Raw genomic sequence first — 26,873 nt, 5'->3', positions numbered from 1 at the left:
ATAACTGTGAATATACTAAAAGCTACTGAATTGTACACTTTTAAAGGGTGAATTTCATGGTATGTGAATTATATCTCAATGAAGATATTATAAAAAACAAAAATATTAATAGGGTTATATAAATAAGGAATAAGGGAATGATGAATATTAGTTACACAGATACTACTACTCTGCATGTATCCATATATATGAATAAGCTTTTCAATCTAAAAAAATTAGTGTTTATTTTCTTTTTCATACTAAAGGCTATATTTTTTTAAATTATTTATTTGAATTGCAATTAAAACTCTTTTCTCCTACAAGTTTTTGACCAATTCAAAGTGACTCAGGCATTTGGGGGTGGGGAAAAGACTAGGCCCCATCACTGAAAAGTCCAGGAAGTAAAAATGGCTTCAGGTATGGCTGAATCCAGATGTTCACACAAACACATTACCAATCTACCCTGCTTTCCTCTGTGTTGGCTAGCTTCTCAGGCAGGCTCTCCCCATGTGTCTACACAGTCCCTGTAATCCAGGTTTACATCTTACCAGCATGCCAACCCCAAGAGAAAGAACATACTTTCCTAATAGTTCCAAGAAATGTCCTAGGCATAATAATTCTTGGCCTGCCTCTGATCATGTGCCCATTCCTGAACCAGAGAGTGGATGACAATCACACCCATACCACAAGAAATGAAGGTAGGGGAGGCAGTGGTTCTCCAAAGAGACTCCAGAAAGGCAAAAAATGCCTGCCTACTACAGTCTTATTATAGAAGTCATCACTAGCCCTAGAGGGGGAAGAAGCATTACCTGAAAAATATATACAAACCCACTGTCTAGGAAAGACATTTAAAAATGCCCTCAGCCTCCTTAACTGTTCTGAGTTATATCCTGATTTTAAGCAATCATCTGTGAAGGGAAAACAAATACACATACTAAGACCATTTAAGGGCTTCCCTGGTAGCTCAGACAGTAAAGAATCCACCTGCAACGAGGGAGACCTGAGTTCAATCCCTGGATCAGGAAGATCCCCTGGAGAAGGAAATGGCTACCCACTCCAGTATTCTTGCCTGGAGAATTCCATCGACAGAGGAGCCTGGCGGGCTACAGTCTATAGGGTCACAAAGAGTTGGACACAATTGAGGCAACTTAGCACACACACGTGCACAAGGCCATGTAGTGCTTTTTTTGGTGAGGGCTGCTTTTAAAAACACAAAGTTTAATCTCTTATCATTCTAGAAGTAAAAATCTATAGTGTGTCCCATGGGACTGAAACCAAGGTGTTGGGAAGACTGCATTCCTTCCAGAGGCTCCAGGGGACGATTCTCTTCCTGACCTTTTCAGCTTCTAGAACCACCTCACATTCCATGGCTCACAGCCCCATCCTCTTATCTTCAAAACCAGCAGTATAGCATTTTCAAACCTCTTTTACTTTTTAATAACTACGTTCAAAATGACTGGGTTTTTATTTTTAATTTTTTGCAACAATAGACCCTCCTCCTTCAGCTAAATGACAGGAAGATACAGTTTCTAAAGTCAAATTTAAACTCAAAGTTTAAAAGATACCTGTCTCGTCTGTCAGTGCTAGATCCCAGGCCCTGGGACAGTGTTTGGCCCACACTGGACACTCACTAAACTTGTATATTGTATATGTAACTTACTCAAATATTTACAAGTCCAAAAAAAATATCCGTTTTCTGTTAATAAAGCCTCAAAGATCTTTGATTATTCTGAAAGAGCAAAATACCAAGGAATGCAATTTGAAGAGTAAGAATTATAATCACATGAAATCCCCATCAAAAGGAAGACCTTCATAGATGTATGGAAGATAAAAAATCATAAAAATAAATATTCATAAATTAATAAAGCCCAGAATCCCAGCACTGGTTTCATTAATAAATAGAACTTTTTTTCTAAATTTGGAAAACCTGCTTTAAGAAAGCGTGCTCTTTAAAATAAGCAAGCTCTTTAAAATCTTTAAAATTTTTGCAGCTCAGGCCTGTGGTCTGGAGTTCATCATTCATGTTAATTTTTCTCCTGGCACCTTCTCCATCATTCTCATTTACTCTGTCTGTAAAATTAGGATAATAATAATCCATGCTTCCCTAACAGAAGGTAACGATTGCTAATTAACTAATTTTTATATGTAGAAGCCCTTAAAGAATGTACACAGTTGCTAAATATAATCATTTTAAGCTGACGGCGAAGATAGCACTTTCTGTTTCCGAGAATGCTGTCCCTTCCACAGAGATGGAATTTCATACACTGCGTCCGTGTATCTTCCATTACTGATAGATGTGACAAGCAAAACCCTGCAGCGTGATATCACTTTCTCTTGTCACCTAGGACCTCAAATAGCCAGAGCCGTTTCATCAGCGGGGACCTCTTTACAGCAAAGGTATAAACCACTTTGGCACTGGCAGCAACAAACAGCAGTCTGAGCTCAGCTAATGTAGAATGGCAGCTCTCAAAGGAATGGATTTCCAGAGTGACTCCCTACCGCCTCCATAAAGTATAACACAATTGCTTTCATTTAAATCCCATTTGATTGCATTAAAAAGAGGCTTGCCCATTGTTTGTTTTTTTTCCTCCTTGCCTTTTCTTTTTATAATTTTTACAACCAAAGAATAACTTCTTTTCTTCTGGGAGGGCTTTAGGCAAAACATTTTTGAGATGTCAGCCAACCAAGAGAACTGTCGTATTGCCGTTCTTTGAAATCTTGTCCATAAACTGTGGTTTTGGTACCCAGATCAAGCGGGCACTTGGCAATGAAAAAGCTAAAACATAACAAGAATGAAAATAGTGCTATGAGGGTATGGTGTTTCTAGGATAATCATTTGTTATATTTTAACAAACAAAAGTCACTTGAACCTTTCATTCTATTTTCATCACTGGATAGGAACAGATACAAAGCATTTCACGAAGCTGGTGCGGCGCTTTTTATAGGGACAAAAAGCAATCATGGGGCGGGGGAAAAACACCTTAGTACGATAACGTTTTTTCAATACAGGTAAAGTGGAAAATATGTCCCAATGCTGGCACACTCTCTGTCATTTTGGCAAATGGCACACTCCGTCTTGACAGAACACAAAAGAGCTTAGAAGTGGAATCCAGAGAGATGAAAGGATGTGGAGGACAGTGAGTCAGTTTGTCATTGGTGGGAATCTTTATCATAACTTATAATTTATCTGTGAGTTGTGTAAGCTTCAAGATGAAGATAAAGCTGGAATCAGAGAGCTCATACTGGTTTTCCCTCGGTTCCAGAATGGCAGTTTCTGATGGTTCTTTCAGTTGCAGGAGATGAGTGAAAGTGTGTTTCTAACTTGTGTATTGCATGCTTTGCTTTTGTTTTTCAGATGGGCAGTAACCAGCCAACTAGCCAGGGTGGAGACTGCTTAGTCTGTAAATAGGCTCGACGAGTGAAGGTCTCAGAAGTACAGACAGCTCCAGATAGCCGCAAACACTCAGGGGTACCTTTGGGAAAAGTCAAAAGAAGTTTCACATTTCACATGTTAAACTGGGAATGGTGCATTTTCTTCTCCATCCAGAAATCCCCCTTGGATGGACTGATGACCATTTTTGGAGGTGGGAGGTGGGGTGGGGAGCAGCATTTGATAAAAATGTGTTGAATTGAACAAATACTATATACATATAAATTTAACAGTTAAACTGACTCTGATCCATTGAATGGACTTCCCTGGTAGCTCAGCTGGTAAAGAATCCACCCGCAATGCAGGAGATCCTGGTTCCATTCCTGGGTCGGGAAGATCCCCTGGGGAAAGGATAGGCTGCCCACTCCAGTCTTGGGTTTCCCTGGTGGCTCAGCTGGTAAAGAATCTGCCTGCAATGAGGGAGATCCGGGTTCAATCCCTGGGTTGGGAAGATCCCCTGGAGAAGGGAATAGCTACCCACTCTAGTATTCTGGCCTGGAGAATTCCATGAATTGTATAGTCCATGGGGTTGCAAAGAGCCATTGAACACCACCAGTCTATTCATTAGAAAGAACTTAATCAAAGAAACAATCTATATGATTGCGCTCTATATCAGGGTTTGGCAAACTTTTTTTTCTAAAGAACCATATAGTAAATATCTCAGCTGTCTCACGGCTTTGTGGGCTTTCTCACAACTACTCCAGTCTAACAGAGGCAGCACAAAAGCAGCCACAGACAGCATGTAAACAAAGGACTGCGGCAGTGTTCCAGCTCAGCTCTGATTTCAAAAGGGCTGGTTTGGCCCACGGGGCTTAGATTGGCGACCCTTCTCATCTGTAAATGCACTGCCTTTTGGTGAGACAAAATCAACTAAACCTGAGACCCTTAAGACTATCAGAGAAAGACAGAGTGATATGGACTTTATGATAAAAAGATGCTCAATAAATAATAACACTTTCAACTTGAGAGTCAGAAAAATCAACCTTCCTGGACCCACCAGTTATTATTGGCTATACATTTGCAGATTTGCTCAGTTTGCAAAAGGGAGAGGTTATTAGTGCCTACTTCACAGAGTTGATGTACGTTCAATAGAATAACATTTGAATGAGCAAACTCCTGTGAAATGTTTCGCACGGTGCCAGGCACATTACTGACTGAACTGGATAATATTAAGACTGAGTTACTGGCCACGGGTAGGGTGAGGATTCTAGTGTACTGGCATTGCTGGTGCTTTCCGAAGTTACCACCTACAAAGGAAGCCCAGATCCTCTGCCCTACAGCCCTGGAATTCCAGGATCCTACGGTAGCTCAGCAGCAGAGAATCCACCTGCAGTGAGGGGATCCAGGTTCGATCCGAGGGGCGGGACTATCCCCTGGAGAAGGAAATGGCAACTCATTCCACTATTCTTGCCTGGGAAATCCCATGGACAGAGAAGCCTGGTAAGCTACAGTTCATGGGGTTGCAAAAGAGTTGGACACAATTGAACACACACACACACAAACACACACATCTGCACGTGATACAGAGAGTGAATCTGAAGCCACATATGTCGTGACACTGAGAGGCAATTTGCTGGCAAACTTTACCAGAAAGGAATTAGAGGGACAAGAAGCCATAACAGCCACAAATGAATCATCTCTCTGTTCTGAAGTTATTTATTATTTTGTGAATTAGCTGGTTAGTCGCTGTCACGATGTTGACAACCTCCAAAAACAAATGAATAAAGGAAGAATGCGATGGCCTCTCTTTTTAGGAAAAAACGGTGCCAAGAGTCATTCAGGCAATTCCCTGAAAGTGAATGACTGAGTGGCATTGTCTTTCAAGGTCAAATGTGTCCACTGTGTTAAGTGTAAAAACCAAAGTATCTTTTTAGGCGTTCTATAACTCAGATTTCCAAGATGCCTTCATTACTGGAAACCCATGTTAAGCCATTTAGGGAAATATTTATTCATCCTTTGTTTACAGGAACTGGAGGCAGAAACCAGAGAGCTATTTCATTGAGGAAGTCACAAGGTCATGTCTTATTTACCTCTCTGTCCGTAAGACTGAGCATGGTTCTTGGCATCCAGGAGGTTTAGTTGATGCCCACAACAGTACTGACTGAAGGAAGAGAAGGTGCCATGGCTTTCTCAGGCTTCTGATGGGACAGACACACAGGTCTGGAACATTCTACTATTCAAAGCCCTTGCACTGCACCGCAGGGCATATTGGAGACAGTAACCGATTGCATCATATTATATGCTTGGCATAATTATACTGTAGGCTTTTGTCTCCTTTGGTGCCAGTCAGTCTCAAAACACATGCTTTGCTTATGTCAAATGCTGGGGTAGCCCACTCATTACATTTGGGACTTGTGAACTCTGTGTCCGCATCCTGAGTGGTTTCTGCCCAGAGGCTCATGCTTGGGAGTACCAGGATGGCTTCCTCCCCGCTCCCCCCAAAAAAGATGCTGAATAATGGGCATGTGAGTCCTGGGGGAAGAAGAGGAACTCAGCAGACAAGGACCAGCTGGGGCTGGATCCGATGCTCCATGTGGATCGTGGTGATCACATCTCTTCTGTTTTAAAATATTACTAATAATGAAGCTGCTTTTCCTTCATTCCTCAGAAGGGAGTTTAATCTGGAGGATGCTATAGATTCTCTCCTCCAAATCTCTCTCCCATCCATTTATGTAATGTCTTCACCACCAGCCTCATTCAAGCTACCATCTCTCTTACCCCAATGATGGCAGCATTTTCCAAAGTTGTCTCCTTGGAAGTCCCTTCCACGCTGCTGCCAGACTGATCTTTTTAAAATGGAAAAATATCTCTGAACTGCTGTGGCTGGGATATTCCTATTTCTCTTAAGAGAAAAATTGTAACCTTACACTTCATTTCACCTCTAAGGCTGGCATGATCTCACCCTGCGTGCCTCTCTTGCCAGCCTCATTTTGCGCTTCTCTCTCAGCTTCAGTTCAGCAACTGAAGACACTCCCAATTGTCCCCCAGTATCACTTCTCTCTTGCGCTTAAAAAAAGAAAAAGAAAAAATACTGAGGTTTCCCCTGGGCCCATGACTGCCCAGTAAAGAACTACATTTTCAGCCCTTTGAATTCTGGACAATCCAATGTGAGCAGAAGTTATGTTGTCCCTCAAAAGGATGTAAGTCTCCCACCCCCACTGGTCAGCATGCACCCCAAGCACATGTGACCAGCCAGGGCACCAAATTATATCCCACGGGCTAAGGCTGGTTCATCACTTTTGCATCAGTAAAGTTTGATTGGGACATGGCCCACCCATTCATTTAGGCATTATCTGTGGTGGTTTTTAGACTGTCAGAGTTGAAAAGTTGTGATCAGGACCGTCTGACTTGCAAAGTCAGAATACTTCCAATCTGGTCCTTCATACAGGAGTCTGCCAGCCTGTGCCCTTAAGGACACAGAGTTACCAGGGAGAAGGAGCCTGGGTTCCTGGCCCTACAGAGCCGGTCATGTCAGCCAAATCAGTCCATCTGGCCTGTGAGACATACTTTTAAGACACACTTGTAAAGCTTCCTTGGTGGCGCAGTGGTAAAGAATCCGCCTGCTAATGCAGGAGACACAGGTTCAATTCCTGGTCTGAGAAGATCCCACATGCCCCAGAGCCACTAAGCCTGCGTGTCACAGCTACTGAAGCCTGCTGGCTCTAGAAACCCTGCTCCTCAACAACAGAAGTCACTGCAGTGAGAAGCCCAGGCACCACAACTCAAAAGAAGCCCCTGCTGGCTGCAACTAGAAAAAAGCCCGCGCAGCAAAGAAGACCTGGCCTAGCCAAAAACTTGCATACATAAACGAAACTGTATCTTGTTGAATCCTCTGTTCGGGCTTCCTATTGACCAGTGCCTCAACCTTGATGTTACTGACATTCTGGGTGAGAGAAGGCTTTGTTTAAGGGGCCATGATATGCACTGTAGCCGTATCCCTTGGCTTGTACTTGAAGCATCCATCTCCCAGGGTGAGACACTGCCGCATAGCCCTCGGGGGCTGGAATCACTCCTGGTTGAGGACTGCTGCGTCAGAGCAGCTGAACCAGCTTCACTGAGCACCTCTCCCCTTCACTGTACCTCTGAGTAACCCTCACTGCTAGGACCACTCCCATGCTGCGCCCTCCTACTCCCACCCCCATCACTTAGTCATCTCCTATAGAAGTGCGGTGTACCAGCTTCCACATCACCTCCCAGGGGAAAATTTCCATGGATCCTCCCACCAAATAAATGCTCTGATCGTCGCCTGGAGTTTCCCTGTGGCGCAAGAGTGTGATGATTAGAGTTGTTCACCATTCATAGATACACAGAAGGCCACTCAATAAATCACTGCTGACCGCCTAAGCCATGTGACATGGCAATTTTGAGGGGAAAGCAAAAGACTCGATGGTAAAGAAAGTGAACCTGGAGTCTTGCTATGGCCCTGATTGGGGGAGAGGGACTCTAGAAGGATGGAGAAGCTGATTATAGAAGAAGGGAGAAGCAGCCAGTAAGAAATGAGGTCTCCTTACCTCTCAGCCCCAGGATTCCCATAAACCAAGAAACTAAAGGCTGCCTTCCTTCCACAGCAGCCAAAACATCTGCTATAGTGGGTGCCTTTCTGCATTTCAGAGCAACATGTGGATTTGTACTTTCTTTGGTTTTGACATTGGTTGCATTTTAACCCTGTACTTTTCAGGCTCCATTATATACGGTATGATTTATTAACCCTGCACTGCCTTTTTAAAAGTTAAAAATAATCCCTATGATCACATTTTAAATTCACACACAGATAAAATGTGCGCCCTACATTCTCCAGCCCCACTGTTATTGGAACGAAGAGGCTAAACATTCAGAGAGGTCTAGATGCTTCCTTGGCACAAGGCCATAACGGGAGATGTGTGTGGTCTACTTAATCCTTCACATTTTTCTCTCTATTCAATGAGTCTGTCTTCTGTCTCAGTCCCTCTCTTTAGGTTTCTGGGCCTTTAAAGCCAAAATCTCTTTCTCAAGAGTCTTAGCATTCTGCAAGGGAACCTGTATATGTTTATAATAAAGGTACCCTTCTAATCCTCCCTTAGTAGAAATACGCGAGGTGTTCTCCTGAAGGTTGCAAGAGATATTTTACCAACAGACCAAAAGCTTGTATTTTGCGGTCAGATCTCATGCTAAGACTTGTTTCAACCAATTGTTTAGGGTACTACAATGACTGGGAACAATTGCATAATCTCTCTGGAACTGTAGTTTATCTTTTTAATGGGACTAAGAATGCTTACCTCAAGGTGATATTATATGGATCAAATAATACATCTTGCATCTGATGACTGTTTCTGTGATCTATTCACCAAGTTTTTTTCTAGAAACCCTGAGATAGCTCACAGACTTCCTTGAGATGGCCAGCTGGTGCATGGGACAGACAATGACAGTGTTCTGCTAACCAGACCATAGGGGACCTTACCATTTTTGAATTGTGGTGCTGGGGAGGATTCTTGAGAGACCCTTGGATGGCAAGGATATCCAATCAGTCAATCCTATAGGAAGTAAACCCTGAATATTCATTGGAAGGACTGGTGCTGAAGCTGAAACTCCAGTCCTTTGGCCGCCTGATGCAAAGAGCCAACTTATTGGAAAAGACCCTGATGCTGGGAAAGGTTGAAGGCAGGAGGAAGAGGGGACAACAGAGGACGAGATGGTTGGATGGCATCACCAAGTCAATGGACATGAGTTTGAGCAAACTCCAGGAGATGGTGAAGGACAGGGACTGGCGCGCTGCAGTCCATGGGGTCGCAAAGAGTCGGACACGACTGAGTGACTGAACAATCACAACAGGCATGTGAGGGAGCTCCTGGCAGACACTGTAAACAACAGGCATTTTTTCCACACTAATTCTAGGACACACATGGTGAGCAGGACGGTCATGTTCTGACTCTTGCACATGTGCAGAAGCTCACTGTATACACACCTGCATTCGCAAGCATGTGCTTATGGGCATGCAAAAATTCCACCTCGTATTTGAGTCAGTTCTAATGAGGTGGGTGAACCTAGAACCTACTACACAGAGTGAAGTCAGTCAGAAAGAGCAAGATAAATATATCCTAACACACATATACGGAGTCTAGAAGAATGGTACTGAAGAACTTATTTACAGGGCAGCAATGGAGAAACAGACATAGAGAATAGACTTATGGACCTGGGGAGAGGGGAGGAGAGGGTATATGTATAATGTATAAAGAGAGTAACAGGGAAACTTACATCACCATATGTAAAATAGATAGCCAACGGGAATTTGCTGTCTGGCTCAGGAAACTCAAACAGGGGCTCTGTATCAGCCTAGAGGGGTGGGAGGGGGAGGCAGATGGGAGGGAGGTTCAAAAGGGAGGTGATATATGTGTACCTATGACTGATTCATGTTGCGGTTTCACAGAAAACAACAAAATTCTGTAAAGCAATTATCCTTCAATTAAAAAAAAAATTTCCACCTGCATATACACCACCAGAACCTTTGCAATCTGCTCAAGAAATCTTTACTTTACACCTTTATGGGAAAAACATTGTGTAGAGTCATTGATTCATGGTTGGAAGGTGTTCATAACTGCTTAGGGGGGCCTTGGAATAAGGACAGGGCAGGACAGAGCATGAAGTCCCATTCAAGTGAGGACAGGCTGGGAAGAAAGGAATAAGAACAAAGTGTCAAGACATATCAAGCCATAAGTTCTCAAGCGAGTGGAACTGAGCATCCAGAAATTTTATCCTGAGATGGGTAAAAAAACTCATAACTGTCATTTACTTTGCACTTTATGACAAAAGCTTAGCAAATAAGACACGAATGACTTCCTTTAATCTTCACAACAACCTTAATGTGGTAGATACTCTTCCCTGCATTGGACAGATGAGGGAAATGAGGCCCATAGCTGCCAAGACTTCCTGTGGATCTGTGAGTGACCCAGCAGAATGTCAAGCTCTTGGGTACTGGATGGCAGACCCTGAACTCACGATGTCATAGAGTAGGGTCCTGGGGATTCCACATAGTGGAAGGCTGAGGATTTCAGTGGTGGAGAAGGCTCTTAGCCACCCCCAATCCCTTCTCTTCCACTAAGGCATGCTGCTGCTGCTTTGATGTGGCTGTCCCAGGCAGGCATGACGGATCCTTGCACCATTCTTTGATTTGAGGTGGGACTTGCCACTCACATTCTCTAATGAAGCGTGACACAAAGAGATCTGTGCTGCCACGGTCATCCTTAAGAGGCAGGCATGCCCCTTCCATGTTGTTTTGCCCTTTCCACTAGCTCAATTCCGAAGACCACCAAGAGCCAAGCTATGACTGAACTTGGAGACGAAGGAACTTGGGTCTTTGAATCACTACATGGACATAGGGCTGACCAGCAACTCTCTCTGAGGACACTTCCATGAAAAAGAAATGAACTTTTATTTGAATCTTGTCATCATAATTTTTAGGCCTTCTTTGTAAACAGCCACTGAAAGAAAGTGAAAGTCGCTGAGTCGTGTCTGACTCTTTGTGACCCCATGGTCTATATAGTAGTCCATGGGATTCTCGAGGCCAGAACACTGGAGTGGGTAGCCATTCCCTTCTTCAGGGGATCTTCCCAACCTGGGGATTGAACCCAGGTCTCCCTCATTGCAGGCGGATTCTTTACCAGCTGAACTACCAGGGAACGGCATCACAGCCACTAGACTATCTTAACTAATACAATTTCTCACTCTGCTTTAAGGAACAAAAATGGCTCCTGACCAGTCTAATCAGTTAAAAAGAAGCCCCTATATAGCATAAGTAAATGGCAAATGAATTACACCTCCATAAAATAAACATTTCCATAATTGGGAGACAAAATTAAATTCCAATGTGACTTATTAGACATGGCTATTATTTAAAACCATTTACACTCTATCTCCTCTTCAAATAAAGCAAGATAGCAGTTTGTAGAGAAAATGTGAAAAGACAGACAACAATGCTAATAATATTTCAAACACTGAAAGGTGTTCTATTAAATTATTTCAAATTAATACCAGGAGAAGAGAATGAAGCATTTACTTTAAAAAAATAGTAATAGCTACTTTTTCCTTTGGCTTGGAATTGTTTTTCCTTATTTTCTTCAGTCACACTTTATTCAGTCGAGTGTCTGGCTTTCTGAGCCAGCTTGTCTTTTATGAATTTTCCAGGTGCTTTGAAACCCTGACTAATTAAGTGACTTCTGCACAGTTACTAAGAGCTGTCAGATCCATAGCCTTCTCTCCTCACTTCCAGCTACTCCTCCCCAACGTGTTCCTCTCCATCTCCATGCACAGAACCAGACAGAAATGTATTACTTAAGAAAGGAGCATCAAAAAAGAAGGAAAGGAGCATCAAGCCTCTTTTAACCTTAAAATTCAACTTACCTACTTTACCGTTTCCAACCCATCTCATTTCAAGATTGGGAATTCATATTTGATATGAATAAAGATTCAGAACTACCTTTGCTAAGGCTGACGCCTGATGGATGTTCCCAGAGAAGTGGAAACCAATTCTCTGCTTTTCTCTCTGCTCTTTGCTTTGTACTTTCATGGAAAAAGGGAAAGTGCATGGAATTAAAACGCAGACGTGGCACCCAGTTACAACTCCCGGTGGTTCTGGTTTTCTGTTTTTATATGACAGCCTCAGAACAGAGACAATAGTTAGTACATGAGCCTAATTACTTTGTGTGTGCTACTTGTGAGCTGCAGTCTGGACCTGGGTTTGATTTAGTGTTTTTGAATAGAACACAGAGAGCACAGCTAAGACTCATTACTGCAGTTGCGGTTTCCAAGCTGTCACACCCACGCAGAAATTCTGGGTCAGCCTCCTTTTCTAAAAGCTGCACATATTTCACCTCACTCCATGCTCTTTCCCGCCAACTTTGTCTTATAAACTTATCCCTTGGCAGGTGTCCCCAACCTCCAGGATCTAATGCCTGATGATCTTAGGGGGAGTTGATGGAATAATAATAGAAATAAAGTACACAATAAATGTAATACGTTTGAATCATCTAGAAACCATCCCCCACCTCCACCCCGGTCCATGGAAAAATTGTCTTCCACAGAAATGGTCCCTTGTGCCAAAAAGGTTGGGAACTGCTGCCATAGCATATTTGCATTCAAGGTTTCTTTTTAGGACCGAGGCCCCTGACCCTGATAGAATTCTCAGACACTGGCCTTCGAGTAAGGGAAGACTGTAAAGTGGCCTTATCCAACACAACATCACCCATTCCAGTTAGAATTCCAAGTGTGTCCACTTCCATAAGCAGCCACTGTTATTTCTCCGACTTACTCTCTATCTGAACATTTGTACTCTTACTCTTGAGGTGAGGAATCTAACCTCTTTATTTGGACCTCTGAGCTTGTGAGTCATCCTATAGCAGCCCACCCCTGCCCCACCCTCTGCCACCTCCAGGGTTTGGCACATAATGGCCATCCACTATAAGTAAGGCGACTTTTATGTCAATTGCCTGATGGGACAAATGGAAACTTCAGATACTCTGTGTAGTCAGTGCATTTTAGAGACAGAAGTGATCTCTAAGCACGGCTGTTGCTCTTCCTGGCCCAGCATCAACATTCTCTTCTTTTCGGAGGGGCACTCTGCTTCTCCCTTTGAGGCATTCTACACACACCTACCGCTTTCGGATCAAGTTGCTATCTGCATCTCTTGGATCTAGGAATGGGCAAGGGAACCAGCCTGGCCAAACCGCATATGCTGCGCACAGTGATCAGTACCATGTTGGACACACGGCCTGAGTGCATAGACTGAATGCTTGCATGCCCAGCAAATGCATATTAAATACTAATGTCCAGTGTCATAGTGTTAGAAGACAGACTCTTTAAGAGGTGATTAAGTCAGAAGGTCAGAGGCCCCATGAATGGGGTAAGTGCCCTTATCAAAGAGGCTCCAGAGAGCTCCCTTGCCATTTCTGCCATGTGAGGTTACAGAAAAAAGATGGCCATCTACGAAACAGGCCCTCAGTAGATACCCAATCTGCCAGTGCCATCATCTTGGACTTGCCAGCCTCTAGAACTGTGACAAATATATGTTTTTAGTTATAAGCCACCCAGTTAGTGCTATTTTGTTGCAGCAGTCCGAATTCACTAGGACATCAAGATAGTACAATCAGAAGAAATCCACACATTTTTTTCTAGAATTAGTGGAATGGAAAGCTGTATTTAACTTTGAGTTTTCTAATAGAAGACTGTAAGTCCAACTCTGGCTCATCACATACAGAGATCTGGCCTGGAATGGAGACAACAGAGACGAAAGGAAAGCCAAGTGACTGAGTCCTGGTGACATATAAGATCTCCTGGATCCATCTGTACCTGAAGGCACACTGACTCTTGGTCTTACCAGTGTTTAAACAAATTACTTATCCTGCTTAATACAACTTGATGGGGGTTTCTGTCATGGATCACCAAAAGAGTTGATTACAATAAGCCCAATATAACTATATTCAATGATTTTCAACACATGGGCCATGGAGAGTTAAAACTGCTAAGGCTCCTCTTTTTAGTCTTTCTATATTGTCTCATTCACTCATATGACTTTAAATATCTTTTGTATTGTACTGACGCCCACGTTTTTATGTGTTGCCCAGATTTCTCCTCAGTGCCCCAGTTTATCTAAACGGTTTCCTAATGTGTTTGCCAGGTCACTCAGAAACATCCCAAATGTTACCCTTCTAAAAACTAAACTCATCATTTCTCCTCCCCAACACATTCTTTCCTGGGTCACTCTTGTGTCAGTGAGGGACACTGCCATCTATTCAGTTGTCCAAGCTAGAAACTGGAGACACAGTTTGGATTCCTCCCTCTCCTTTGCTGCCCACATCCAAGCTGTCAGCATGTCCTGTCTGTTCTGTCTCCTAAATAGATCTCAAATCTGTAGACTTCTATCTTTACTGTCTCCACTCTAGTTCAAGAACGACCAGTTCTATCCAAGATTATAGCCAAACTTGATTTTCTGATTCTTCTACAACTCACTTTTGAATCCATTCTCTACATTACACCCAATAAAAATAGATTTAACAGGATCATGGCATGCCCCTGCTTAAGGTACTTTGCTTCATACTGCATGCAGATTTAATTGTTTACTGTGGCCTAAAGGGGATCCATGCAGTAGCAGCGGCAGCAGCAGCAAAGGGGATCCATATGCTCTGACGACATTTGCATCTCTCATATCATTTTGTACCAACTCACCTATCCAGCCCCATAAGGCTTTACTTGCTGTCTGGGACATCTGTAGGCCACTTTAGGAGCAGTTGCTGGTGGCATTACCTCTACTGAGCATTGCTTGCCCATTGCCTAGAGCTCCTCCTATGACTTTGACCTTGGTGTCCTTCAGGAGGCCAGCTTTGTGGGCACGCCAATCTCCATTTCAAACTTTATTCATTTCCTTACAGACTCGCATATTTTGAAGCTACTTATTTATTGGTTTGCTGTTGTTGTTCAGTCACTAAGTTGTGTTTGACTCTCTTGCGACCCCCTATCCTGTAACCCACCAGCTACTTACTCTGTCTGTGGGATTTCCCAGGCAAGAATACTGGAGTAGGTTGCCATTTCCTTCTCCAAGGGATCTTCCCAACCAAGGGATCAAACTCACATCTCCTATACTGCAAGTGAATTCTTTACCTCTGAGCCACCAGGGAAGCCCTATTTATTGCTTGCTTTATATATGTATTATCTGTCTCACCTTACCTGTCTCCTGAGAAACCTGTATGCAGGTGAAGAAGCAACAGTCAGAACTGGACATGGAACAACTGACTGGTTCCAAATTGGGAAAGGAGTACCATAAAGATATATATTGTCACCCTACTTATTTAACTTATGCGCAGAATACATTATGCGAAATGCTGGGCTGGATGAATTACAAGCTGGAATCAAGACTGTTGGTAGAAATATCAACAGCCTCAGATATGCAGATGATACTACTCTAATAGCAGAAAGTGAAGAGCAACTAAAGAACCTCTTGACAAGGGTGAAAGAGGAAAGTGAAAAAGCTGGCATAAAACTCAACATTCAAAAAACTAAGACTATTACCTCTGGTCCCATCACTTCATGGCAAATAGAAGGGGAAAAAGTGGAAACAGTGACAGATTTTATTTTCTTGGGCTCCAAAATAACTGCAGACAGTGACTGCAGCCATGAAATTAAAAGATGCTTGATCCTTGGAAGGAAAGATATGACAAACCTAGACAGCATATTAAAAAGCAGAAACATCACTTTGATGACAAAAGTCCATGTAGTCAAAGCTATGGTTTTTCCAGTGGTCATGTATGGATGTCAGAGTTGGACCGTAAGGAAGGCTGAGTGCCAAAGAATTGATGCTTTCAAATTGTGGTCCTGTGGAAGACTCTTGAGAGTCCCTTGGACTGCAAGGAGATCACACCAGTCAATCCTAAAGGAAATCCATGTTTAATATTCATTGGAAGGACTGATACTGAAGCTGAAGCTCCAATACTTTGGCCACCTGATGGGAAGGGCCAACATGTTGGAAAAGACTCTGATGCTGGGAAAGATTGAAGGCAAAAGGAGAAGAGGGTGGCAGAGGATAAGATGGTTAGATAGCATCACTGACTCAGTGGACATGAATTTGAGCAAACTCCAGGAGACAGTGAAGGACAGAGAGGCCTGGTGTATTGCATTCCATGGGGTCACAAAGAATAAGACACAACTGAACAACAACAAATCTGTCTTGCCACTAGACCAAACTGCATGTGGGCATGTGGTAAGCACCTGATAAGTCCAACTGAACGAAAAGGAGTTCTGTGATTCCATGTGCAGACAAGACATTTTCCACAGACAGAATAAATACCACATGACGCCCAGACGCAAGCTCTTTGTCAAATGTTTGCAGATGCCGTCGTGTGTACCAAAGCACAAGTTCATTTACAACGTGAATGAATTGATGTTGTCTTTTTTTTTAGGTATTTTCTTAATCCAGAGCTTCTTTACATGAGGTTTTCCCCACTTCCACTTCCTGACAACTAGGCCCTGTACAGGGTTATCAATTAGCATTCTGCAATTCCTCTTTCAATGTTGAAAATTGTTCCTTAGGGTCTTTATGATGAGAAACTCCAATTCAGGATATTTAAAAAATGAGGGACATGTATCCTTAGGAAATAAACACACACATATATATATATAGATTTGATGAGAGAGTATAATAGATCATAAACCTGAGTGAAAGCTAGGGATTGTTTCAACAGAAATGTAACTATATCACAATCTGCATTCTACAGGTTGTTTGATTCATTCAAATACGTTAATAAGAAAAGGATCAACATGAAGCTGATGCAAAAGAACTGGAAAAATATAAAAATAAAAATTATATATTATGAGATGGTTGGATGGCATCACTGACTCAATGTACATGAGCTTGAACAAACCCCAGGAGATACTGAAGGACAGGGAAGCCTGGCATGCTGCTGCGCATGGGGTTGCAGAGTCGGACATGAGTGAGTGCCTGAACTGATTGAACTGAAGTCTCAAGATAAAAAGAAGAAATACACAAAATATGATGGAAACCACCTCAAAGAAATTATATACAATATAATCTCACTAAGAAAATAGTTCAAAAAAGAGATGCAAAGACTCAAAGAAGAGGCTATAAAACAATAGAAGATGCTAAGGGTGAGATGGCAGAGATTGAGAAAGAAAGAGAAAAAAGTAATAGGGAATTTTCTAATAGAACAATAACAATAAAAACACATAACTCCAAACTGATTTAAAGAAATCCTGCAAAAGAAAAGAAAAATTAATAAAGACATAAAAATGGCTGGGGCACTAGTGGTAAAGAACCCACCTACCAATGCAGGACATGTAAGAGACACGGGTTCAGTTCCTGGGTCTGGAAGATCCCTTGGAGGAGGACATGGCAACCCATTTCAGTATTCCTGCCTGGAGAATCTCATGGACAGAGAAGCCTGGAGGGCTATGGCCCATAGGGTCACAAAGAGTCAGACACAACTGAAATGACTTAGCACACATCCATGTAGAAAAGATAACAGGTATGGATGGTGGATGAATGAGATACAACTTATGTATAACTGGGTTGTTAAAGGAGATGGCAACAAATGCAGTAGAAGAATACCTTCAAAGATAAAATGGAAGAGAGTTTCCTGAAACATACACTTTAATTTGAAGAGAGAGGGCCATACCACATTCTTGGAAAAAGTGATATATAAAAGGAACAAAAGATATATCCTAGAAGAAGTGAATGCCACTTTATTTTAAAAAGCTTAATTTGAATGTTTTCACAAGGAATGTTCCTGCTCTTTGTAAAATAAGAAGAATGAAGCAGATAACCTCATTGAGGGAGACAACCACATAATCTACAGCATGGGAAAGTATTTCAGCTAAGATGCTCTTACCCATATGAAACTCTGACTCAAACTGGCTGACAATCTCGCTGCTCCAGAGCAAGCCCTTTGTAGCAGCATTGTCTCACCTGGGAGCCTGCTAGACAGGCAAAGTCTCAGGCTTATCCCAGATCTACTGAATCAGAACCTGCATTTTGACAGGATCCCCTAGTGATTCATATATATGTACATTGCACTTTGAAAAACACTGGCTTAAATGATCTAAGATTTCTTTTTAGCAGTGTTCTCAACTTGGCAACACATTAGAATCTCCTTAGAAGCTTTAAGCCATCTTGTCATAGAGGCAACAACCCAGACAAATTAAAAAATCTAGGATTCGCGCAGCCTACTGCATGTTTTAATATTCCAGGAAATTTCAGTGTAAAGCTGTAGCTGAGAATGACTGTAGTAAAAGTTGAGAAGTAGGTGGGATTCTAGGGTTGGCTGATTCCACAATTCAACAGAATCATGCTGGATCCAGGATCTTTCCATCTCTTTACTTTGCCTTCTTCAGGACTGACTTTTTAATTCACAATGGATCTTGTTTTGTTTTACTTCCCAGCACTCCTTCCCTCTATTTTTTATTTTCCCCATTTTCCCTGTATTTCTTCTTTGCTGTCTTCTTTTTATTCTTATATACTTAAAGTAATATTGACTGTAATTATCACCAAATATTAAGATGACTGTTTCCTGGAATTTTGAGTGATTTGAAGTACAACTTTAGAAACTGATATAACTATATTCTAGTCCTCAAAAAAATTTTTTTTTTTAATGTGGGTTGGGTCACCATTATTAACAATATTGAGAACTGTTGGTTTAGTCCAACACCCTCACCTTACAGATGAGGAAAGAGACCCTAGAGTATATCATTAGGAACAGCATGGAGGGGAAAGTAGCTGAGGGGAGTCCTTGTGCTACTTTGTATGGCCCAGAACCATCAGTAATATCCATGGTATTAGGGATGCCTCTTTGGAGTAAGTGGTTCCTGCAAACTTCTAAGCATTTGGAGCTGGGTAAGGAAAAAGGGTAGGGAGGAAAAGATTGGATCTACAGCAGGATTTAGCCAATGATAGGTGCCTTGGAGAGGCATAGCTCCTGAGAGAGTGCCAGGAAGAAAAAGAAGGGCTTCTATATTGATGGCATCTTGAGCCGGTAACAACTAGCAAGAAAATTTCACACCACCGAAATCAGAAATGACAGGAAGACATTTGTGTTCCAACAAATGTGTGGGGTGGTCACTTCTCTGAGGAGGGGACATTGGAGGAGAGACATGAATGAAGAGGTGAATTTCAGGGTCCACTTCAACCAAGTTAAACCAAAGACTCAGAGGTCTTATTTGTTGGTGTGTTTGGCTGTAAATCTTGGCAGGTAAAAGAAAGAAACTTTCCCACTATTAGAGAAAGGACAGAATTGCTTCCTAGGTTTACAGCTTACATAACTGATAGTCTCTGCTTTTCATCATTTTGCTATGATTCTAATAACTGCAATTTTTGTCCTCTGCAGAGTTGGGAACATGTAAGCCTTGCCCCATGAACTGCCCTGATACTTTAATTTTAGTCATACAGAATATATTGTTATTATCTAGAACTGTGCTGTCCAAAATCATAGCCATTGGCCACATATAACTATTAAGCACTTGAAATGTGTCTAGTCTGAAATTAGATGTGCTATAAATATAAAATACACACTTAGTACAAAAAAATCTCAGCAATAATTTCCTTTATATTGATTATATGTCAAAATGATAATATTTGGACTATATTAGGTTAAAGAAAAAATTTTAATTTCACCCATTTTTACTTTTTAAAATATGACTACCAGAAAATTTTAACTCACTTATATGGCTTGCATTATATTTCTATTGAGTGTGCTGCTCTGTTCTGGATTCATCCCAAAGCTCAATTCACTTTTTCAAAAGCAATAGGTGATCACTGATATTTTATTATAGATGGGTATGAGATTACAGGCTTCCCTAGTGGCTCAGATGGTAAAGAATCTGCCTGCAAGGCAATAGACCCAGGTTCGATCCCTGGGTCAGGAAGATCCTCTGGAGAAGGGAATGGCAACCCACTCCTGTATAGTCCAGGGGTTGTGAAGAGTTGGACACGACTGAGTGACTAACACACACACACACACACACAAGATCACAGTTCAGACTTTAGGGCCTAGTTTATTACCAGAATGATTGAGGTATAGGCAGAGGCCATAATAACTGTAATAACATTAGAAAGATGGTAACGATAACCCTATATGCAAGACAGAAAGAGACACAGATGTATAGAACAGATTTTTGGACTCTGTGGGAGAAGGCGAGGGTGGGATGATCTGAGAGCACAGCATCGAAACATGTATATTATCAAGTGTGAAACAGATCGCCAGCCCAGGTTGGATGCATGAGACAAGTGCTCAGGGCTGGTGCACTGGGAAGACCCAGAGGGATGGGATGGGGAGAGAGGTGGGAGGGGGGATCGGCATGGGGAAATACATGTAAATCCATGGCTGATTCATGTCAATGTATGGCAAAAACCACTACAATATTGTAAAGTAATTAGCCTCCAACTAATAAAAATAATTGGGAAAAAAATAATAAATAAAATGTGTGAATTATATATAAAAAACCCATAATAACAGTGTCAATGCTCACTAGTATGACTGTTACTATTACTATGGCTGCTGCTACTTTCACTGCACAGTTCTCTGGTTACTACTTCTATTATAACCTGGACTCTCATTTTGAGAGTTCTAGATACTGAGCCAGGTCGTCCTTACACACTTTCTTTCTGATCTTCACAAGCAGCCTACTAGTGTATTTGGTTTTCTCACTACTAATCAAAGAGGAAACAGAGGTTCAGAGAGATGAGTTCCTTTCCCCGGGACACAGGGAATTAGATGGAACTCAAGTCCACGTCGCCACTCTCCACCCTGCTCACTCACAGCCATCTCCCCAGTACTTGGCTGTGGGCCACCCACAGCCTTCCATCGTTGAGGGTGGTTTGTCCGGAGTTAGTCCAACAGGCCGGCCCCTGCTAATAAATGCTTTTCCTCTCCAGTTAACAGTGGACTCGGAGCCAAAGTAAACGGACTGAGCTTCTCCAGAGGACCCTTCAAGAATAAGACAAATGCTGGATATTTCAGTCAAGAGTCCAGGCCCACGGGGTGGTTGATATCTCTGCCTAACTTCCTGTTGACAGCCCTGAAATTCTACTTTAAATATCATCGTCTTCTCTGCTTGCAAAGAAGTTTGATCCTACAGCCAACAAGAAAACCAAATTCCTGAATTCTACATTTACCAGTGAAGAATGGGCTTCAGACTCTCACCTCTTGGTTCCCCTCTCTCCTCGCCTCTCCTCCCCGTTCTTAGTTCTCACATCAAAGGTCCCCCTCCTCCACCCTGGCAGGCTGTCTCTGCTCTAAAGAGGACCCCTTCTGAGTGTCCCTTACTCAGTTCCTTGTTTGTTCTATTCAAAGAAATTATGGCCATTATAATTAGCTTTTTTTCTCTTGTTCCTCCTCCTGTTACAAGTTAAGTCCCAATGAGGATCTCACTGTCATATCTATAGCTTTTTCTCAGCACATGAAATGAAGTGTGTGTGTGCTCAGGTTTTCAATAATGTCTGACTCTTGGTGGCCCTATGGACTGGCAGCTCCTATGTCCACGGGATTCTTCAGGCAAGAATACTGGAGTGAGTTGCCATGCCCTCCTCCAGAGGATCTTCCTGACTCAGGGATCAAACCCTCCTCTCTTGCATCTCCTGCATTGCAGGCATATTCTTTACCGCGGAGCCGTGGGGAAAATCCATGAAATGAAGTAAGGTTCTCAATAAATATTTGTGGTCTGAATAAATGATTCTAACATATTTTCTTTTTAAAGGATTTTTCCTTTGTCCTAAAAGAGAGACTATACTTTTCTCTGAGAAAATATCCCGTGACAACTTAATTCCAAACTATGGTCCTCAATCCATAGGTACAGGCGGCTCAAGCCCTGTTCATGCCCATCTGCGTAACCTTGGGTAAGCTGTTTACTCTTTCTGAGCCTCAAGTTCCTCCCTTGTACGATGGAGATAAACAGATTAGTCTGAAGCATTATACAGACACTGCTCTAGAAGCATTTGGAAAACTCTTTAGAGCTATGCAAACAAAGCAATGGGCTTCTATTGCAACATGCTGTATAGCGGAAGGCAGGATATTAAGATGCTTGTTGTAACCCCACAGATTAGAGGGGTCCCCAGTTGCACAGCCTTAAATAAGGATTTGTGTGAAAGCAGTCTATTAGGAGGTGACCCTGGGGAAATGAGTGGAGAAGTACAAGTGTAAACCAGGGAAGAGAAGGAGATCAAGGATGCGTCGCCTTAGTGAAAGTGACTCAGTTCCACTGGGAGGCCGGGGACACAGACAGGCTCCAGCCTCAGCTGTCGTCATCAGGAGTGAAGGAGCAGGAGTGTCTATAGCCCCACATCCATCAGTTACTGGTCAAAAGCTGCCCCCAGGGGTGGGAGTGCCTGAATTCCCCAGTCCTTCTACCTGAGCAAATCCGGCTCTAGTAGCCGGAGGGGGGCAGCTCTCAACAGAGGAGTAATGTGCTGGCTGTTGGGTGTGATATTAATAGCATTCCAAGAACCAGTGTGCATAGACAGGGATAAAAGGGAGAGGAAGCCAGGACGGAGCGTCCATCAGGAAATTCCTGTCTCCATCAGAAACTATTATACTTGGCAACAGGGTTCAAGTTATGAGTTAAGATTAGATTTGAGTCACTACTACCTTGTATTTATGTAGCGTTTCTCTTTTCTCTTTGAAGTGCCTCTCTGTATAACCCATGTGAAAGGCTCGCTGAGAGCAGGCTTGGTTGGATCACGTGCGGACCATAAAAAAGTACATTTTCAAGGGCAAAAGGTTAAATAAAGGAAAGAGGTTCACTGGTTTTACAGCCATGAGTGGTTTCTATTTTTCAATAAGTCAAACCCCTTAGAAGACATGGCTGAATGGCCAAAGAACACTCTCAGGGAAATTCATGATTTGACAGCTTGATTTTCTTTGGAGAAAGGGGAAAATGCAAGCCATTGGCTCAAATCTATTCATTTCATCAAGATCCTGAAGAAAAAGGTGTGGTGTTTTTTGTGGCAGAGAGGATGCTTTCTAAAATATGTTCTAAAAGTGTTACATTTGGATTTTAAGTGTTGCTTTTCACAATCAATGCTTTCTTTCCATCCACCAGACTGGTCCCACTTTAATGAATGTCAGGAGCTGACCCACAGGGATGACACAGGCCAGGAGGGAACTGTCATCCTATTAGTCTCTGGCCTGTCTCTGGTGTGGGAGACCCTTCTCTTTTTCCTTTCTCACTATGGAAGTTTCAAGGCTCAGTGCAAAGAGATCTGGTTTGTAATCAGATATGATTCAGTGACGTGACCCAGGCCAAGGGTTGGCAAACAGTGACCAGAGGATAAATCCTGCTAGCGGCCTGCTTTTGCCTGACCCCTAAGTTAAGAATATATTTTACATGTTTAAATGGTTGAAAGTAAGTCAAAAGGAGAAGTATTATCTGTGTCATTTGAAAATTATATGAAATTCACACTCTGGTCTCTCTATATAAGGTTTTATTGGAACACGGGCATGTCCATTGGTTTACGTTTTCCTATGACTGCCTTGGCAGCGCTGTGTAGGGGTACAAAGACACAAGGCCACAAAGGCAAAGATACTTACTATCTAGTCCTTTACAGGAAGTATGCTGACTCCTGAACCAGGATGATCACCTTGTCTGAGCCTTACTTTCCTCACCTGTAAAATGGGATAATAATGGGACCTCCCTCCCAAGCTGGCAGCTTAAGGAGGTAAAATAATGCATGGGCACGAGCAGACACTCCAACGCTTACTAACCAGGTGACGTGATCTCTCAGCACCCCCGTTTCTGTTTCTCGTGGGGATAAGAGAACCTCAGCCTCCTTGGTGTGAGTTCACTGCGTGCATCACCAGGAAGCCTGCCGGGCACGGGGTAAGTGTTAAGTGATGTTAGCAACTGTTACCCTTACAGGATTGCGGTGAAGAGAAACACTCGTGTGTATTACAGAGAAGGCAGATGAAGTCATGCTCTTCTTCAAAATGCCCAGCAGGTGCTCATCTCACAGTTAAGACACTGGCCACATGCACAGACAGCAGGGACTCTGCTGCCAGAATACCCCAGGGGAAACCCAGATTTCATTCACTAGCCATGTGACTAACTTAACTTATCTGAGCCTCGGCTTTATCATCTGTAAAATACAGGTAGTAATAATGACGATCCCCTCCTTGGATTTCTATGAGGATTAAATGACGGTGAATGTGTGAAAAGGACTTAGCACCCAGCACAGAGTAAGTAAATTTTACTTTTTACTTCACAATTCTGAACACCATAAAAATAAAGCATAATGATGGGGGGGAAAAAGTTAACTCAATGATGACCTAAAACTCATCTCTCATGTAAATGCACCACCATATGGGAAATGTGGACTGGCTACCAGATGGATGGCAGAAATCTTTAGAAGGCGAAGGGGAGCAGGTAATAACTTGTCTCTGCCCTTTTAACCATCAGGATCTACCCCCAAATATCTGTGAACAGAAGCGTGACACATGAGCATAGGCTCCCCACCTCCAGACTTGGGGTACAGTATACCCCACCCACTGCTGCGCCCCTCTGGCCCCCGATCATGTGTTTCTTGGTTATCCGGCCTGCCTGCACACCACCTCTGCTCCAACCTCTTAGCTATGGTCAGTACAACTTCAGTCTCCATCTTGGGGAAGCTTCTCTAGCTCACCTTCTGCCCTCTCACGCACACAGTCCTGACCCTCACCCAGCCTGCCAGCCAGACGGAGTGGACCTCTGATATTCTGGCGGCATAACATTTGAATATTCCATTTGAGGGGATCCCAAGATCAGAGCTTCCCTGGCGGCTCTGATGGTAAAGAATCTGCCTGCCATGTGGGAGACCCAGGTTTGATCTCTGGGTCAGGAAGATCCCCTGGAGAAGGGAATGGCTACCCACTCCAGTATTCTTGCCTGAAGAATCCCATGGACAGAGGAGCCTGGCAGGCTACAGTCCATGGGGTCACGAAGAGCTGGACATGACTGAGCAACTAATACTTTCACTCTCTTTCAAGATCAGAGCCAAAGAAAGCCCACTTCTCACTACAAGAGCTCTGAGGCTGGGCTGCATACTCTTCTCCCTTGGTTCCTGGCCCCACAGTCCATCAGGAGTGGAGGCCCCAGTCTCTGAATCTCAGGGAGTGGCACAAAGGCACAAGATCAGAGAACAGCATGTGCGGTGTGACTGAGAGCCCTGGGCCATGGGAAGAGCCATCAGTGGCAATGGCCCCATGGTAGTGACAATGGCCCTGGTGGACCACATTAAGGGGACCGTTCCTGGGGCTAGATTTGGCTTTATAGTGCCTGCCCTTGTTCCTGCCTGAGCTGGTTCTCTGCCTTCTTTGATGCTAGGAACTATGTGATCAGTTCAGTTGCTCAGGAATGTACGACTCTTAACGACCCTATGGACGCCTCCCTGCCCATCACCAATTCCCTGAGTTTACTCAAACCTATGTCCATTGAGTCGGTGGTGCCATCCGACCATCTCATCCTCTGTCGTCCCCTTCCCCTCCTGCCTTCAATCTTTCCCAGCATCAGGGTCTTTTCAAATGAGTCAGCTCTTCGCATCAGGTGGCCAAAGTATTGGAGTTTCAGCTTCAACATCAGTCCTTCCAATGAATATTCAGGACTGATTTCCTTTAGAATGGACTGGCTGGATCTTCTTGCTTTCCAAGGGACTCTCAAGAGTCTTATCCAACACCACATTTCAAAAGCATCAATTCTTTGGTGATCAGCTTTCTTTGTAGTCCACCTCTCACATTGATACATGACTACTGGAAAAACCATAGCTTTGACTAGACGGACCTTTGTTGGCAAAGTAATGTCTGCGCTTTTTAATATGCTGTCTAGGTTGGTCATAGAAATTGCATAGGTTGCAATTTCTTGCAAGGAGCAAGCGTCGTTTAATTTCATGGCTGCGGTCACCATCTGTAGTGATTTTTGTACCCCCTAAAAATAAAGTTTGTCACTGTTTCCACTGTTTCCCCATCTATTTGCCATGAAGTGATGGGACCAGATGCCATGATCTTAGTTTTCTGAATGTTGAGTTTTAAGCCAACTTTTTCACTCTCCTCTTTTACTTTCATCAAGAGGCTCTTTAATTCTTCTTCACTTTCTGCCATAAGGGTGGTGTTATCTGCATATCTGAGGTTATTGCTATTTCTCCTGGCAATCTGGATTCCAGTTTGTGCTTCATCCAGCCCAGTGTTTCTCATGATGTACTCTGCATATAAGTTAAACAAGCAGGGTGACACTATACAGCCTTGACGTACTTCTTTTCTGATTTGGAACCAATCTGTTGTTCCATGTCCAGTTCTAACTGTTACTTTCTGATCTGCATATAGATTTCTCAAGAGGCAGGTCAGGTGGTCTGGTATTCCCATCTCTTGAAGAATTTTCCAGTTTATTGTGATCCACGTAGTCAAAGGCTTTGGCATGGTCAGTAAAGCAGAAGTATATGTTTTCCTGGAACTCTCTTGCTTTTTCAATGATCCAATGGATGTTGGCAATTTGATCTCTGGCTCTTCTGCCTTTCCTAAATCCAGCTTGAACATCTGGAAGTTCACAGTTCACATACTGTTGAAACCTGGCTTGGAGAATTTTGAGTATTCCTTTACTAGTGTGTGAGATGAGTGCAATTGTGTGATAGTTTAAACATTCTTTGGCATTGCCTTTCTTTAGGATTGGAATGAAAATGACCGTTTCCAGTCCTGTGGCCACCTCTGAGTTTTCCAAATTTGCTGGCATATTGAGTGAAGCACTTTCACAGCATCATCTTTTAGGATTTGAAAAAGCTCAACTGGAATTCCATCATCTCCACTGGCTTTGTTCGTAGTGATGCTTCCTAAGGCCCACTTGACCTCACATTCCAGGATGCCTGGCTCTAGGTCAGCGATCACACAATCATAGTTATCTGGGTCATGAAGATATTTTTTGTATAGTTCTTCTGTGTATTCTTGCCACCTCTTCTTAATATCTTCTGTTTCTGTTAGGT

At 42.9% G+C, this 26,873-nt stretch overlaps 1 long non-coding RNA gene across 1 annotated transcript in view; it reads right to left on the bottom strand.

Moving 5' to 3' along the window:
* Window positions 1-1,078: 1,078 nt before the first annotated feature.
* LOC122683092 overlaps window positions 1,079-26,873 on the bottom strand; it is a 207,634-nt gene continuing 181,839 nt past the window's right edge. The window contains exon 3 of the long non-coding RNA XR_006337614.1: window positions 1,079-3,452. This is a non-coding gene — a long non-coding RNA (uncharacterized LOC122683092). The remainder of the gene's footprint in view (window positions 3,453-26,873) is intronic.

This window comes from Cervus elaphus, chromosome 24, assembly GCF_910594005.1.
Source record: "Cervus elaphus chromosome 24, mCerEla1.1, whole genome shotgun sequence".
Taxonomy (NCBI): Eukaryota; Metazoa; Chordata; class Mammalia; order Artiodactyla; family Cervidae; genus Cervus; species Cervus elaphus.
This window is presented reverse-complemented; position numbering and strand designations above follow the sequence as displayed.